Source organism: Musca domestica, unplaced genomic scaffold, assembly GCF_030504385.1.
Source record: "Musca domestica strain aabys unplaced genomic scaffold, Musca_domestica.polishedcontigs.V.1.1 26, whole genome shotgun sequence".
Taxonomy (NCBI): domain Eukaryota; kingdom Metazoa; phylum Arthropoda; class Insecta; order Diptera; family Muscidae; genus Musca; species Musca domestica.
The window spans coordinates 9,446,280-9,464,673 of NW_026712283.1; the positions used below are offsets into that span (position 1 = coordinate 9,446,280).

Genomic DNA, 18,394 nt, shown 5'->3' on the forward strand with positions numbered 1-18,394 from the left:
CAGCTCTCTTTTCTACAAAAATCTTCTAAAATATAGAATATATTTTAAAGCAGTAGAAGTCCTGTAAAAAGTCTCCCAACAATAGACGATCTGTGAAAGAACATTTAGTTATGGGAAATCCTAAAAATATCTACAAAAGTTTTGGGGAAAATCTTCCATCTACACAAGACCAGTAATGTTTTTTTTTCTTTCTTGTTTTTGAGAACAGAAGGTCAGTGAAAGAGCTTATACCCGAATAAGCTCTTTTTGAGAACATTGAAGGCTCTCCTAGGAACTTTCCTCCACCAGAAGTCCTTTGAACGACCTTCGATTTGAAAGGTTCTTGCGCTTGTATTTAAAGGAGTCCTTATTTTGGTCTTCTAACTTCGGAGAACCTCTTAGAATTCTTAGGACTGCAGAAGATCTTTCTCATATCGCATTTTGAAAACAAACCTTCCAAAAGCCTTCTGTCTATTAAAGACTTTATGAAGGTCTTCTCAATGTAGAAGGTCTTTTGTCTGAAGGCAAACTTTTTTAGGTCTTTTGTCCAAGACGTTCCTTCCGAAGAGATCCTTGCGCTTGTTTTCAAAAAAATACCTCACTATGATCTTCAGAGGACCTCTCAAAATTGGTAGGTCTGCAGAAGAGCGTTCTTGTATTTTTTCCAAAAGTCCACAGTCTATGGAGGACTGTATGTAGGCCTTTGTCTAAAGTCGACGTTTTTAGAGTCTTTTGTCTGTGAAAAAACTTTGAAATATCGACACTCTCTAAATAAATTCGTTTCTTGCATTTTTAGCTAAGGAACACTGTAGAAGATCTGTCGAAGGTATCTTCTTCATAGAAGAGCTTTTTGTGGCTTAGGAAAACTTTTTGGAGGTATTTCAAAGTTTTTCTGTCTAAAGAAATCCTCTCAATGGTGTTATGTATGAAAAGACCTCTTCAACGTTTTCTCTCCACAAAACTTTTTTCTAAGTCTTCTGCTTAAAAAAAACCTTCCAAAGGCCTTATATCTTAAAAAAAAATCTAAAACGTCTTTTGCTTATGTAAGACTATGATAGAAGATCTCTCCAAGATCTGCAAATAGAAGATAGTTAAGATCTCCTGTTTCTACTCTCTGGACGAAGAACTTTCAGAAATGTTCTGTTCTTAGAAAAATTTTACAAACATCTGTCTATAGATTACCTTTGGATGGCCTTCTTTCTATAGAACAACCTTCAAAGTTCTCCTTTTTAAATATAAAAAATTCACGCCTACGAAACCATTCTGTCTAAAAAAACATTCAAATAGCATCTCTCTTGAAAATAATTGTTAGATTTCTTTCTGTTCAAAATAGTATCTTAAAAGGACTTTTCTGAATAGGAGATCTCTTGAAGGACTTCTGTGTAAGGCATTTCATTGGCCTTCTGTAAATAATTGGCATTTCGAACAAATGATACCAATATTAAATGCTGGAATGTAAATGTTGTTAGAGCCACATATATGGTGACTTTTTCCGCAATAATCTGTGGCATTTATGGCATTTGAATTCCTTCTTTCTACTTAAAATAAGACTGGCACAGGTTATTTTTCATCTGAACCAAAATCGGTCTCGCCACTTCTTGTAGTGCGTTCACTCAAATTTTATTTGTTGCATACTTTTGGGGGCATGCAAATTACACACATGGCCTTATAATCAATTTATGACTCTTTGCTTTCGAGATATATGACTTGAATATTCGCTGTTCTATTACATTGCCGGATGTAGTCGATAATTTATCAAATTTTCACTTTCATTTCACCAATATCATTAATAATGGTTAATGTCGATGTGTATGTGTATGGGTGTGGGTGTGGGTGTGTGCCTATATACGTCATTTACGATTTCCCCGCCGCAAAAGAAGCTAAGGTGATTGGGTAATGCAAACACATCGCCAACGTCCTCATCATCATCAACAACACATAGTCTATTTGGATTTATAATTTTCTCCCATGGCCATATAAACATAACACCGTATAAGCCAATGTCCCGAAGCTAGGAAAATTAACATAAATTATGGTGGAATGGTGCGGCGTTGGGGAAGGGAATTGATGAAGATGATTATGATGAGGGTGATGATGATGATGATGATGGCGACGCTAGTGGTGGTAATATGCAATTAGTCTCTGAGGTATATTGTGGATACATAAATTGGAGGCCGGACAAAAAAGGTTTATTACACATAAAGCTGGGATACATACATACGTTTACTGGGAAGTAAGGTTGTAGCGGAGTGGTTGAGAAAGAAATTGTTGTGCGGCTCATCAAAATTATAAAAGTTTTGATGGAAAATTTTAAATGGATTTTTTTCATACAGGATGAGATAAAAAAACTGCAACAAAGTCAAACTCCATAATTTGTACATTTTTTTTTAATTTTATTGAATGAAAGCAAAAAATGTCGGAAATAGCACAAATTTTAGAATAAATTCAGATTTTTTCGAATTGGTCACCTTTGGCACAAATTATGGCCTTCAAACGGCCAATGAAACCGTCACACGCTGCCCGAATGTTGCTCTGCGGTATTTTGGCCCATTCCCGGCGAAACGCTTGCTTGAGGTGATCGACACTTTGGTATTTTTTAATTTTAGCTTTTCAAAATACTCCAGCCACAATAGTCCAACGGATTGGTATCCGAAGATTATGGGGTGGCCATTGTGCGCTGGAAATGAAGCGAGGAACCTCATTTTGGCGCGTGGTGAGTGCGATGGTGCTGAGTCCTGTTGGAATGTCCAAGGTATGCGGCCAAAATGTTTGCGTGCCCAAGGCTTTAATACACCCTTCAGAATTTTTCGCGGTAATATTTGGCATTTATTCTGATGCCACGGTCGACTAATGCGAGCAGATAGCGACCATCGGCTGTTATGGCGGCCCACACCATCACCATGGCCGACGCTTGAGTTCTGGTGCCAAACCGAAGGTGCACATTTTCAGCTGACCTCTTTGGCAAGTGAACACGATCATTTTTATTGTTTACTAACTGCTGGACAACGAATGTTTTCTCATCGGAGACAAAACCCAAAATTCGTCAGTTCACCATTTTCGGCCAAGCGAAGCAACTCTTTAGCTCTTTTGAGTCTCTTTATATCCTACACCACAAGGTGGTCAGGGTATTATGTCTTTGTGCATTTGTTTGTAACAGGCAAAAGGAAACGAGATAGACCCATAGTTCCTTTTGATGATCTGCATAGAATCACATTCTGAGTCGATTTATGCATATCCGTCCGTCCGTCTGTCCATGTATTTTTGTAAACAAAGTACAGTTCGCATTTATTAGCCTATCCAGATGAAATTTTGCACAAATCACTTGTTTGGTCCAAGGACGAACCCTATTGAAATTGGAGATAATCGGATATATAAATTCTATAAATTTAGATATAGCTCCCATATATATCTTCGTCCGATTTGCCTTTTATTGTGCACCAAACGTGTAATATCAGTCCGAACAGTATGGAATTTCGCACGTACGATCATATTGGACCTGAAAATAAGTATGCCAAATTTGATCGAAATCGGTTCAGATACAGCTATAGCTCCCATATATATTGTTCATTCGATTTGTTATTTTTGTCCTCCGCAGCCGTAGTATGCACTCTGTAACAACAATATTTAGGGAAATATATCAAATACAGCTCAGAAATACATTTGCTAAATTTTATCGAGATCGGTTCAGATTTGGATATAGCTCCCATATATAACTTCGTCCGATTTACTTTTTATTGTGCACCAAACGTCTAATATTTGTTCAAATCGGATGAAATTTTGCACTTACGACCGAATTGAGTCTAGAAACTAGCTATAGCTCCCATATATATTGTTCATCCTATTTGTCATATTTGTTACCCGCAGCCGTAATACCCACTCTGTAACAACGATATTCAGAGAAATATATCAAATACAGCTCAGAAATATCTTTGCCAAATTTTATCGAGATCGGTTCCGATTTGGATATAGCTCCCATATATATTTTTATCCGATTTTAAATTAATTGTGCACCAAATCCGAATTTAAAAGATACAAATGCTACGGCATATTTAGTCCTTTGAACTTTAAATTATAATTATAATCATAGCGTGTATGATTGAATTCTCCCATAAAAATTTGTAATAGTTATGCGGAGCTCTACTAAATTAGCAAAGTGGTGTAGGGTATCATAAAGTCGGCCCGCTCGACTTTAAGACTTTCTTTACTGGTTTGAGTCTATTTTCTTTCCGTTGCGGTATAAGTTCTTGCATTTTTTAACGGCTCTACCCCGAGCTCATTTTTTAAAATTTGCCCCATGGAATATTGCGATATGTTCAGCTCATGAGCCATTTTTCGGTCACTCCGGCGCTGGTTCCGATCAAGTCGCTTTTTTACTTTTCGAACCATTTCTTCTGATGTTGCTGTTTTCTTCCGTCCACTTCTTTGAGGTCGAGCTACGCTACCACGCTACGCTGTCTTACGAGTGGCTTAAAAATGACAGAATTCTGGTTTTTTTGCAGTTTTTTCATCTCACCCTGTACTTATGGCTCATACATTGTAAATTTTATTTCCATCTTCCTAATCAATTGAAATTAATGAAATTATTGTTTTTGGTAATTTTTATCTTTCCTCCTTCCCCAGCCATGAAGAGTTTCGAAGATCAATTAAATTATATTGCCAACACAGCATTAATGAAGTGCGATATATGAAACCGAGTCGAAAGCAACCTTGATACCTGATATAATTAGTTTCATGTATCTAGTATTTAATTAGATATTATTAATTTCCGAAAATTTTGTGTTGAACATATTTTTAAGTTAATGAAATTATTTTCTCTGTGTGTTTCGCCAATATTAGATTACATTTTGAACAGGCAACAGATGTTTTCTATTGATTATGCCTAATTGTATGCAATATGTAGCTGATGGCATTATGCGAAATGAGCATGGTAATTGAAAAACAAATATGATAAAGCGTAGGTAGTTAAAAAAAAGGTCATTCAACAAATAAAATATTAAAGAACAGGTGATCAGCCTAAAAGCAGGCATCACATTTTATTTAATTTTTTTTTTTTTTTTTTTTGAGAAAATTTAATAAAAACTAAAATTTTTTTCTGATTCAGTCTAGCCTAAAATAACAATTAGTCATGTGTTTTTTAAAGAAAAAATCTTTTAGAAATACCTATTTTTGTTATCTCTAAAATTTCTCCAAAAATGTTTGTGGGTTGCTTTACTTTGAAAAGATGACTGGTGTAACCCTTAATCAAAAGCCAAGATAATTAGGATTAAAAAGTCACTGGCATCCAAAATCTCTTTACGAATTACCACAGCACAACCCACTTCTTTTTGGTTCTATTTTTATTTAGAATTCAAGGACCTCAGGGTGAGTGCAGCCCCTCCCTCTCATTCCAGAAAATTTAAATGCATTCCTTTTTCTCAACACATAAGTATGGAAAGGGGTGCATAAAACAATGTGTAACCTAAAATATTCCACCTCAAGGTTTTAATTTCATGCCAAGGGAAGCCCAGCATAAAAAAGCCTCCATTAGAAAAGGTCATAACACATGACTTCATTTGTAAGTGTTAAATTTAAACGGAAAAAAGAAGGATTTTTTGATAAAGAAATTGCAACAAAGGACTGTTTAAAAAAAAAAAAACAGCAATGCAATGTCATAGCTTGGATACTGTTGTCAAAAAATTATGACGAAAAGAGGTATAAGGTCAGGTAAATTTTCGCATGTGAACATTTGTGAGACAAAGAAGCAAAAATAAAGGTGTAAGGTAAAAGGTCACACACGTAGGCGAAAAAATTATAATTGCAATTATGAAAAAAATGTGAGAACATTTATTTAAGAAATGAGAAATAATTATAAGTAATACCGAAAAATGTTTGCAGATCTCAAATATATAGGAGAAGGAGTCTTTTTTTCAAAAAAAAAAAAAAAAAAATGCAGATGGAAGGAGCACCTAAAGTTAGGCAAAGGAGACAAAAAACCCTTAAACGTGAAAGTTTGCAAAAGGCCGAATATATCTACATAAAGGCTTTTAGACGGAACATCTTTGAAAGATCTCCCACAGGCATAAGACCTGTAGAAGGCTCGCTTTGAGAGGACTTCCAAAAAAAAGCAATTATAAAAAAATAGGTGAACATTTATTTAAGAAATGCAAAATAATTGAAAGTAATACCGAAAAGAAGGTTTGCAGATCTCAAATATATAGAAGAAGGAGTCTTTTTTCAAAAAAAAAAAAAAAAAAAAAAAAAAAAAATGCAAATGGAAGGCAAAGGAGACAAAAAAACCCTTAAACGCGAAAGTTTGCAAAAGGCCGAATATATCTACACAAAGGCTTTTAGACGGAACATCTTTGAAAGATCTCCCACAGGCATAAGACCTGTAGAAGGCTCGCTTTGAGAGGACTTCTACGATGGGAATTCTACTGAAGGGGATTGTAAGCTCTTTTACAGGAAAAGACATTATCGCAGACCCTCTATATTTACAAGCTTTTGGAAGCCATCAATGGTACACAGCAGAAAAAAGGCTCTCGACTTGTGCCCTCTCGACAGAACACCTTTCACAGGCAGAATACCTCCGAAATTATTTTTATGGACATATACCTTAATGAATTTTCCTTTGAGCAGAATACCTTCATCATGCTTTCTATGGACAGTCAAACTTCATCAAGTCCTGCGAATACTACTCATAGAAGACCCTTGTCTAGCCTTTTTATGGGGTACATTGCTGCACACTTCCCCATAACACAGGATACCTTTAGAAGCAGTTTTTTTTGGCAGGAGACCTTAAACAATACGTCTATGGGAAGAATACCTTCACGTTTTCTATGGACAGGTCTTCCAAAGACAGAGCACCTTCGGTTTTTTTTAGGGGAAAGATCGCTGATAAATTTTGTATACAAGGAAGACTTTCAACAGGCAAGAGGAAAAGGAGGTCATCCATCGCCTTCTTCAAAAAAACTAAAAAAGAACCTGGAGGTCTTCTTTCGTCTATAAAAGACTTGGAGATTTTCTAGCGTCTATGTAACACTTAGAGTCTTCTACTGTCTATGGAAGACCTGGAGTTCACCTATTGTCTATAGAAGATGCTAAGGTATTTCATTATCTATAAAAGACCTAACTGTATTGTCTGTAGAAAATCTGGAGGTGCTGAAAAAACATCTAAAGGCCTGAAAAAAACATCTAAAGGTCTTGATTGTCTATAGAAGAGCTATAGGGTCTTCTATTGTCTTTAGAAGACCAAAAGCTCTTATTTTGTCTTTAGAAGACCAAAAGCTCTTATATTGTCAATAGAAAACCTGGATGTGTTCTATTGTCCATAGAAGACCTGGAGGTCTTCCACTGTTCATCGAAGACCTGGAGCTTTCCATTGTCCATAGAAGACTTGGATGTCTTCGAGTGTCCATAGAAGACCTGGAGATCTTCTAGTGTTCATAGAAGACCTGGAGATCTTCTAGTGTCCATAGACCTGGAGGTTTTCTAATGTCCATAGTGTCCATACAAGACCTGGAGGTCTTCTATTGTCTATAGAAGACCTGGAGGTCTTCTATTGTCCATAGAAGATCTGGAGGTCTTCTATTGTCCATAGAAGACCTGGAGGTCTTCTATTGTCCAGAGAAGACCTGGAGGTCTTCTATTGTCCATAGAACACCTGGAGGTCTTCTATTGTCCATAGAAGATCTGGAGGTCTTCTATTGTCCATAGAAGACCTGGAGGTCTTCTATTGTCCAGAGAAGACCTGGAGGTCTTCTATTGTCCATAGAAGACCTGGAGGTCTTCTATTGTGGAGGAGGTCCTCTAATGTCCATAGAAGATCTGGATCTCTTCCATTGTCCATAGAAGAGCCGGAGGTCTTCTCTTGTCCGTAGAAGACCTGGAGGTCTTCTATTGTCCATAAAAGACCTGGAGGTCTTCTATTGTCTATAGAAGACCTGGAGGTATTCTATTGTCTAGAGAAGACCTGGAGGTCTTCTATTGTCCATAGAAGACCTGGAGGTCTTCTATTGTCCATAGAAGATCTGGAGGTCTTCTATTGTCCATAGAAGACCTGGAGGTCTTCTATTGTCCAGAGAAGACCTGGAGGTCTTCTATTGTCCATAGAAGACCTGGAGGTCTTCTATTGTGGAGGAGGTCCTCTAATGTCCATAGAAGATCTGGATCTCTTCCATTGTCCATAGAAGAGCCGGAGGTCTTCTCTTGTCCGTAGAAGACCTGGAGGTCTTCTATTGTCCATAAAAGACCTGGAGGTCTTCTCTTGTCCATAAAAGACCTGGAGGTCTTCTATTGTTCACAAAAGACCCGGAGGTCTTCTAATGTCCATAGACGACCTGGAGGTCTTCTAATGTCCATAGACGACCTGGAGGTTTTCTAATGTCCATAGACGACCTGGAGGTCTTCTAATGTCCATGGAAGACCTGGAGGTCATCTATTGTCCATAAAAGCCCTGCAGATCTTCTATTATCCATAAAAGACCAGGAGGTCTTCTAATGTCTATAGAAGACCTGGAGGTCTTCAAATGTCTATAGAAGGACAGGAAGTCTTCTAATGTCTATAGAAGGCCAGAAGGTCTTATTTACATTTTCCTTTAAAAAAATAAATGTTCATCTTTCATATTTTCCCCCGGTTTTTTCATTTTCTCCAGCCAATCTCTTCGAAACAACAATCACTGCCAGCTGTTTATTGTTTTCAGATTGGTTTTGGCATCGATTCAATTTTTATTGTTCGAATACAATAGAAATTAGTAGTCAATTAAGTCATTGCCATTTGTTACCCTATCCCATGGATTGTTGGTTGGCTAACGGCAAGAGATGTTAAATGTACAAACAACAACAGCAACAACAAAAACTAACAATTTACCTGACTTTTTAGACATTTAGTTTGTTTTAACATTTAACATTGTGACCTTATTGCCGTAGCTGCTACGACGTTGAGATGGTGCCAACACAAGAAGTTTTATTAGAAAATTTTTAAATAGCCCATGTCAAGTGGCATGACAGGGATACTTTAATTGGGGTCGGTAGTTGTAGAAGAAAGAGGGTGGATTTTGAAAATAATTTAAATCTCAATTTGATTTTGAATAACTTTTCTTTTTATCAAAAAAATATATATTTTTGTTTAAGAATTGCTTTAAGGCACATATTCATAAAATGATGAATGAATATTAGTTTGAAAAGATAAGAAAAGAGATTTGGATTTTGCAAGGAAATGGAAGTTACTTTGATATAGGAATAATAAAAAAAATCAGGATACCAATACAATTAAAATTAATAGGGTATGGAAATTAATAAGAGTTGAGTTATTCGAAATTGTGGAAAAAATATGACAAGGGATATTTACATAATAAAAATAAAATAAATATGTAACTAAAATCCAATACCTTTACCATTAACTCAATCAAATTGTTTTCATTAATACTTAATAAATTTTGATAACAATTAGATAAAGATTTTTACTAAAATATATATATTTTTAAGCCATTTCATTTTTATCGACTCACAAGGCGATCCTAGAAATAGGCAACATATTTTAACATTATTGATAGAAGGTGTGAAGCAAAATTATGCAACGAGCAACATTATTAATACTAGGCGTGAAAAGAAAATTATCATTTGACTTGTGAGCGTCTAAAAGTATGCTTTACATTTCAAACAGTTATTAAATAACTGATGCCAATTCGAGATTCCTTTCTTCCTGGAACTCAACTCTCCCGCTACTTTAAACCACCTACGGCTATTTACTCAGTACATTTGCCGCAATATTTTTATACCCTTCACCATAGTATGCAGGGTACATAACGTTTGTCATTCCGTTTGTAGCACCTCAAAATATACATTTTAGACCCTACAAAGTATATATATTCTTGATCAGCATAAAATTCTATGTCGATTTAGCGATGTCCGTCCGTCTGTGGAAATCACTCTAGCTTCCGAACGAAATGAAGTAGGTTGAAAAAATTCTCAAATATAATTTATATCTGCAGACTTTTGGTATTGAAAATGGGCCATGTTGGTCCACGTTTTGGTATAGCCCCCATATAACGGTACCTCTCGATTTTCGGTATTTTGGTGATTCCTTATTTACCGGAAATGTTTTAAATTTGGTAATTCAAGTTCTTAATGGCTACTTCAGCCTGTGACAGAAAATTGCCTGTGCAGGTCTACGTCTTCGTACCTCCCTATTTTCGGTATTTTGGTGATTTAAGCGAAATTATTCACCGGAATTGTTTCAAATTTGGTATGTGAAGTTCGTAGTGGATACTACAGCCTATGATAGGAAATTATCTGTGCAGGTTCTCGTCTTCGTATAGCCCCCATATAAGGGTCCCTCCTGATTTTCGGTATATTGATGATTTAAGCAACATTATTCACCGGAAATTTTTCAAATTTGGTATTTGAAGTTCGTAATGGATACTACAGCCTATGACAGAAAATTGTCTGTGCAGGTCCACGCCTTCGTATAGCCCTCATATAACGGCACCTTCCGATATTTTGATGATTTTATCGACATTTTTCAACGGAATTGTTTCAAATTGGTTATTTAAAGTCCGTAGTAGATACTACAGTCTGTGACAGAAAATTTTCTGTGCAGGTCCACGCCTTCGTATGGCCTCCATATAATGGTACCTCTCTATTTTCGGTATTTTGCTGATTTAAGAGACATTATTCACCGGAATTGTTTCAAATGTGATATTTGAACTTCGTAATGGAAATTACAGCCTATGCCAGAAAATTATCTGTGCAGGATCCCGTCTTCGAATTTTTGAAAGATTTTATTTTATTTATTTATTTATTTATTTTTTTTTTTTTTTTTGAAAATTGCCAAATTTTTTCTAAATGGTGGAGGGTATTCAAAGTTCGGCCCGGTCGAACTTACAGCTTTTTTTACTTGTTTTAAATAAAAAGTTTAATCATATACATAGCTTCTAAGCATTCGCTTCATATATCTGAAGCATTTTTTGATGAAACAATTTTCAAGCATCATACGTTTTGGTATTATTTATGTAATTTCTTTTATTTTTTCTTGTTCCTACCCTAGAAGTAGGCAATACTTATTGAACATATTAAGGTAATGAATAATATTGTACTGCTAATTTGATGTAACATAAGTATTCTGTAAAATTAATTTGATTGGACCCTTAAGCGCTCTAAAGTATGCCTCTAATTTCAAAATTTTAAACAATCACCTTAAACCACCGTTTTTAATGTCCTCTAGATAAGAAGCACTAAATTTTGAATAAAATTTCTTTTTTTTCTTCCACCACCTCATAACTACCCACAACTTTTGACCTTTTGCGGCTACGTTAGTTTATCTACACTTTGCATATTATTTGCTCAACTATGTTCTAAGGTGAAAAGTGGAATCATACTTGTCTGTATTATGGCTTTTGTTTGAATTTAATTAATTTGTTGTTCGGAAAAGTGCACTACAAGTGGAAATTTTTTAGAATTTCGACCAGGCTGGCACACAAGCAGAGAATCTCAGCCCAAGAAATATATATAGTTTTTTTCTGTAGTTAAGGCTGCATTCTGCACAAACACAAAGTCATTTAAAAGCATTCCTCTTGGATTATAATAAGATAAAGTTTTTAATACTTTCTAATTTGTCTACGGCCATGATGGAAATTGCTGAAAGTTTTGCCTTGCCTTTAGTTTCACCTTTGCGTTAGTCTAACCCGGAGTCTGGGAATAAATTTTCCTTTGGTAGAGGTTAAATGTAGTTATGTGCGGAAATGTTTTAGTTTGGAACACTAGTTTGCTTAATCGGCTTTGGTTTGTGGGGAAAATGCAAGGTGCATAAAAAAGTTTTCATTTCTTGCATATTTTTAGGCATAGCAACAAAAGGAAGGAATATAATCTGCTGTAAAAAATTAAAATTTAAGAATAGAGATTTTAAGACATAACCCTGAGTCCAAGAACAAAATAATGTCATAAAATGTTTTACTCAAACTTAAACAATTTTCTCCCCTAATTTGTACCAAAAGAAATTTGTTTGTTCACCTTGTGTGTTTAATTCCCTTTTACTGCCAGACCTTAATTAAAATAGCCTCCCTTGCCATTCTCCTCCTCCTCTTCCCCCTTCCATAGTGTGTTGCCCATGCTTTTGTCCTCTGCTCACACAAAAATTGTTTTGCAATTTACAAAACTTTTTTTACCCTTAATGTAAACAACATTTGTTTTGCAAACTCCTAAAAGTATACAATTGTCTATGTGCAGAGCATTCCACTCTTCTCCTGCATTGCAATGCAATGACACAAACAACCAAAAGAGGTAGCAAAACTTACCGAAAAACTTCCAGTATGTTGTTCATCTGCATATTTTCTTGGTCGTTTGTGCACAAATAAGAAAATTAGAAAATATGTGTATGATTTAAGGTGACATGCCTTAAGACCAGGAAAAACAAAAATATGTTTTGTTGTTCTCGCCGTAGCCTGTGTGAGCTTTTGGGGTAATAAAGTAATGTAGAAGGGGAGGGAGGGAAAATGTGCTGCTGCACAAAAACACATAACCGACCTTTTGCAAAGCGGTTACTGTCACAATAAGAAATGACAACTATTTATGGCAGAAAGAAAAAATCTCATTCTACTATGAATAATATATGTCAAATGCCGTATGAAGATGCTTCATGTGACAAAATATTTTCAGATGTAGAGGATAGGGAGGCGAAAGCGAAAGTCGAATTACAGAATTTTAGGATTTCTTTCATTTTCGAAAAAAGAGCTTTTTGATGCTTAGGTCTGGTCCAAGTTATTTATTATTTTTTTTTTTTTTTGATTTTTAAATCACAGTTCATAGTTGGTTATTCGATTAAAAATTTCTTTAAAATTGTTGCCCATTCAAAATTGTTTACACCCCTAAAAGTATGCAATTATTTAGGTTCATAAGCTTTTATGTTCGATGCATGCCTTAATTGCAACCCCTTGAAAATTAAAAATCCGACAAAAAACCACAAATAAAAGTCGATTTCGATTATTCGAAAGAAGATTGTGGTTCAGATCATAACTGACAGTTGGAGATATATGTAAAGTGATTTTTTTTTTTTTTTCAAAAACAAAATGAAATATTAAATCTATCTTAACGAAATGGGTTAAATAAATCCTAATAAAAAATTAATTAATTAAAAATGTATACTTCCATTGTTTTGCAAATAAATCAAAATGTGAGGCATACTTTCAGGTGCTACTTGTCAAATTCTCGTAATTTATTAATATCAGTTATTTAAGCATAAATAATCATAAGGGTAAATACATTAATCTCAAAAGTATTTATCAATTCAAATTTTTTGTCCTTTGAATTTAAAAACAAAAATATTTATTTGATTGTTGAACAATAATTTTTTTTGTTTTCACAGCTGCAAACCAAAAGTCATAATTTATGACAGATTTGTGAATGGCAACAGCTGAAATGACAATTTATTTTCAAAGGAGAGTATTTGTTTTGCATAATTTCTATTTTAAACCCCTCCTACGACTGCTGTCGAAAATTCGTGAACATTGCTCCTAAAAATAGGCTTTAAACACAAATTTGATTTATTGTGATTGTCTGAAGGAATTAATTGAAGATAGTGATGTTGAAGCCTTAAAAGTCAACAGTTGTAATTGAATCAAGGCCAGGAGAAGATGAATCTAATAACTACAATTTTAAAACGACATAAGTACAAAGGGAAATCTTTTTTCAAACTTTTAAAGCATACTTTTAGGCACTCTCCATACTGTTAATTAAAAAATAAATGCTTTAAAGCATAAATAAATGTATTTATAGTACTAGCATATTTAAAGCACTGCTAAGGAAAAAACTCCGCCCTAGTTGGGTGTAGTTTTATATCTTAGCATTTGGTCCTTCGAGCAGAATATACATAAAATTAAACCCGAAGTGAGCGGTTTTATCTTACACTCATAATTGCATGGAGGTTATATTAGCTTTGTCATTCCGTTTGTAACTCCTCGAAATATTCATTACATTGCGTAAAATTCTTTGACGATTTAGCGATGTCCGCCTGCTATGTGTCTGTCTGTCATAATCACATTATCTTCTGAACGGATTGAGATAGAAGGCTAAAATTTTACACACATATGTATTTTGCCAATAAGCGAGTTAAGTTCAAAAATATGCCATGTCGGTCCACGTTTTCGTATAGCCCCCATAGTGTAACGGTACCTCCGGACATTCGAGTTAAGTTCATAAATATGCCATGTCGGTCCACGTTTTGGTATAGCCCCCATAGTGTAACGGTACATCCGTACATTCGGTATTTTGATGACTTTAGCGACATCATTCACTCGAATTGTCTCAAAGTTAGCATTCGAAGTTTGTAATGGCTACTACAGCCTGTGCTTAACAATTCAGGGGAATTGTCTCAAATTCCGTATTCAAAGTTCGTAACGGGTAGTACAGCCTATGAGTTCGTATGCAGTTCCACATTTTAGTATAGCTTCCAGATTTTGAGATTTTGAGCTGCATTATTCACCGGAATTGTTTAAAATTTCGTATTCGAAAATCTTAATGGGTTCTAAAGCCTATGATAAAAAATTACTTATTCAGGTGCACGTCTTCGTCAAGGTTAACGATGTCCGTTCGTCTTTGGAAATCACTCTAGCTTCCGAACGAATTGAAGTAGGTTGCTAAAATTTTACTCAGATGTATGTTTGGTCTGCAGAATTTTTGGTATTGAAAATGAGATATAGGTACACGTTTTGGTATAGCCCCCTGATAACTAACCTCCTCATATCCGGTATTTTGATGATTTGGACGACATTATTCTCCGAAATTGTTTCAAAATTCTTAAAGTTCGCAATAGGTACTACAGCCTAAGACAGAAAATTGCTTATTAAGGTCCACGTCTTCATATAGCCCCCTTATAACTGTACCTCCCTATATTCGGTTTTTGATGATTTTAGCGTCATTATTCGCCGGAATTGTTTCAAATTTCGTATTTGAAGATTTTGGTTGATACTACAGCCTATGCAGAAAAAATACGTATGCAAGTCCACGTCTTCGTATAGCCTCCGTGTAAAGGTTATCATTTAAAAGGTATTTTTCGTTTTTTTTTTTTTTAAATTTCCAAATGGTGGAGGGAATTGAAAGTTCGGCCCAGCCGAACTCAGCTCCTTTTTTACTTTCTTTTCTCATTTCTGCATATAGTCCTTCACATCAGGGAGATTTGAAATTACACCCGAACGAAGCTGTCGATTTTTCCTATTTTTTTTTTCATTTTGTACTTCGAGGCGGATAGACTTGAAATTGAACACGAAGCTAGAGGTTGTCTTTTCTCATTTTCTCACGTACTGAATTGTATGTTGTTTATATTGCATATCCCTTGGTCTAGGTTAAAAATCGTTTTTATAAAAAATTTAAATATTAAATGAGGTGCTATACATATGACTCTAATGGGATGTGTAAGCTGGCCTTAAAGAGTATTCGTCATTAAAATGATCTCATTTCTTAAATGTTGAAATTTTCTTTAAATGTTGAAAACGAACAAAATTTTCTAACAACAAATGGAATGGCTTTATAGACTCTATTTGTTGTTAATATCTCAATTTCCATGGCCCACAAAAATACTTAGCCAAAAAATAAAAAAAAAACGCCAATGGCACTTCTATTCAGACTCTATTCTCTTTGAATTCCCAAAATCCCATGGCCCACAAAAAATGTGCCGAGCCAAAAAGACGGTAAACCAATCATTGACGTAAATAAATACTTCCGACTTGTGGTGCTTACTCCCATCTTTATTCTTCATGCCTTTCCAGCAATCTCCACTACATATTTCCATTTTTTTTCTTTCTAAAAGAACGCAATTCGTTTTCGTTTTTTTATCCTTTTTTTTTTCTTGTAACCCTACAAACTAACTAGACAATTTAAAGCAACGCAACGAAATGACTGGATTTGATAGCATCAGAAAATAAATAAATAAACAAATAAACCACGTAAATACTGGATAAGTTGAAAGGAAACTTTTGTTGCTTCGTTGACTATGGGTAGCTAGCTGTCTTTCCCCTTTCCAGTTCACTTCTTTTTTTTCATTTTTTTTTTTTTTTTGTGGCTACACAAAAAATACTTTTCGCAAATATTCTTTATTCCCAAAATAGCTTACAAAAGAAAAGTCAGAATTTTACCTTGCAATTCGCAAAAGGTGCCGGTGTAACCGAAGACCGACGGAAACCGGAATGGTTCTATACATTTTAATGTATGGCACTGTGGCTGACTGGCTGGGGCTGGTAATGGCGTCAGTTTTATAGCATAAACAAGCAATTCTCATAGAAGTTGTTGATACTTCTAGTGAACAAAAAGAACCGATTTTTTTGTATGGCGGAATTTGTTGTAGTTGGCTTTTTGTGTGCAAAATATCAAAAGAAGTATTATTTTTTGTTGTTTCGCTGAAAAGAAGGGGGGAATCCTGTTTTTCCTTGTATTTCTTATTTGTCGAAGAAAATAAGACAATTTGCTAACGATAATAGACGAAATTGAATTTGTTTCTCTGTTTTATTATTTGTCTAACATTTTTTGGGCTATTGCGTATTTAAGCTATTCGAATAAATGGAAGTTTTATGACCAAGGCTGTTGCTAAATTTTTTGGAAATTTTAAAGAATAACTTAATTTTAAAGAAAATGAAATTGGGAGGAGTGAGGAGGGTCTTTGGCAACATAAGTCGCCTTACACAATACCCATATCTTCTCATTACAAAGAAGGCTAAAATGAAACAACATACCCTCTGCATTACTAGTTAGCCACCAATAAGGACAACACCATACTTTCTGCCTTGCCAGTAAATCAATGAATAATGCTTTATTTTCATAAAATTTTCAACCTGAAATAACTTACCCTGATCTAACCTTGTAATGGGTTATGGCGATACGGAGAGTGCATGTCCGACTACGAAACCAAAAAGACTGCGTTTAGTCTTCCTATTGGCAAAGAAAAATTGAGCAAAACCAATGATTTTCCTAACGCATACTCATGTCTGAAATAAGAGGTTAGTTGGAGAAAGGGAAGAGGCGAGGGCATCCACCCAAAGAAAGAGACTTCGAAAGTTTCAAAAATTAAAAACTAATCATGGATTTCATAAAAGTCTACCAAATTGGTAGTTTGTGTGATCAACGTAGGGAATCTACATAAATTCTAGGGGGGGATTGCTAATAGGCATCCCTAGTTGTAGGCTTCTCTTGGCTGATATACCTTTTATAGTCTGAGTTTTTCAACATTTACAGCCTGTTCCACGATCTCGAAAGAAAATTTGTGCGAACGAAGGCTACTCACTCACTTTCGCATAAGAATGCGTTCCACTAACTTTCGTTCTTTCTTTCGCATAGCCTTACGTGATTCAGTGTTGCAAAATATTTTTTGGCAAAATTAATCGCGAAATAAGGCAAAAAAAAAGCGCCAAATGTCTAATATAAACGCGAAAAAGCAGCAGTGGCTCTGTCTCAACTGACAGTTCAGTTGTAAACAAACAAATTGTAAATAAACAAACAAAACAAAATTTCTAGTGATTGTGTTCAGATTATTTGTGTTCTTAAAAAAGAAAAAAATGAATATTTCTGTAGCCCTATTTTTTATGGATGATGAGGAGGAGGTTCAAATTGTCCCACGGAGGCATTTAAGAGATGCTTGGAATTTATTTGAAGTACCTAACAACCAGTAAGTATGATTGTATTTTTACATTTTTAAAATAATAAAAAAATGATTTTTTCTAGGTTTGTGTCTTCCAGTGGTCTTCATGGGATTGCCTGCTGCTTCCAAAAATTGGCACTCCTCTGGCGAACTTAGGATTCTCCCCCATATACTCAACTATTGCCCGCAGCTGTGTAGTTTTTTCGTGCTGGAATTGAGAAAATAAAAAAATATATATTTGTTGTTCACAGATTAAATTGCATTTATTATTTTTACTTACATTTTTCTTTCCATTTTCAATCAAGAAATGTTTATGTTAAAACAATTTTCCTTAATTTTTATCATTCGACACCAAACACACAAGTGACTGATTTTGACATTTGTGTTCGCATGCGTACGAAAGAAAAAAGATAGTGGAACGCAAAATTACACTGAAACGCTTACGTTTTCGTTCGCTTTGATTTTCGTGCAAATTTTCGTTCTGATGGATTTTAGTGGAACAGAAATCAGCTGTTTGTCGTGTAAAAGTTGTGCGAACGTGTTCTTTCGACATCGTGGAACAGGCTGTTAGAGTAGATTCCGCCGTTTTATACCCTCAGCCATATGGCAAGAGAGGGTATATATCATTTGATACGGCCAAAACGAGTCTTATCGAAATAACGGTTTTAGACCCTAGCTCTCCTTGGACCAAATCCGTTTCAGGACTTTTTAAGTCCGTCCGTCCATCCGTCGGTACGTCTGCATGTCTTGCTGGTCCGCACGATAACTCTTGAAGGGAGTATCCGATTTGGTCCAAACTTGGTACATCGTAATATTATTA

The 18,394-nt window shown here is 35.2% G+C and overlaps 1 protein-coding gene and 1 long non-coding RNA gene across 4 annotated transcripts in view; both read left to right on the forward strand.

The window, feature by feature from the left end:
• Positions 1-18,394, forward strand: part of LOC101889387 (neural-cadherin) — a 348,725-nt gene that overhangs the window by 188,654 nt on the left and 141,677 nt on the right. The gene's annotated exons all lie outside the window — the stretch shown is intronic.
• On the forward strand, positions 17,169-17,831 carry LOC131803056 (uncharacterized). Its single transcript, XR_009342466.1, has 2 exons — positions 17,169-17,601; positions 17,658-17,831. It is a non-coding gene; the product is annotated as an uncharacterized LOC131803056 (long non-coding RNA).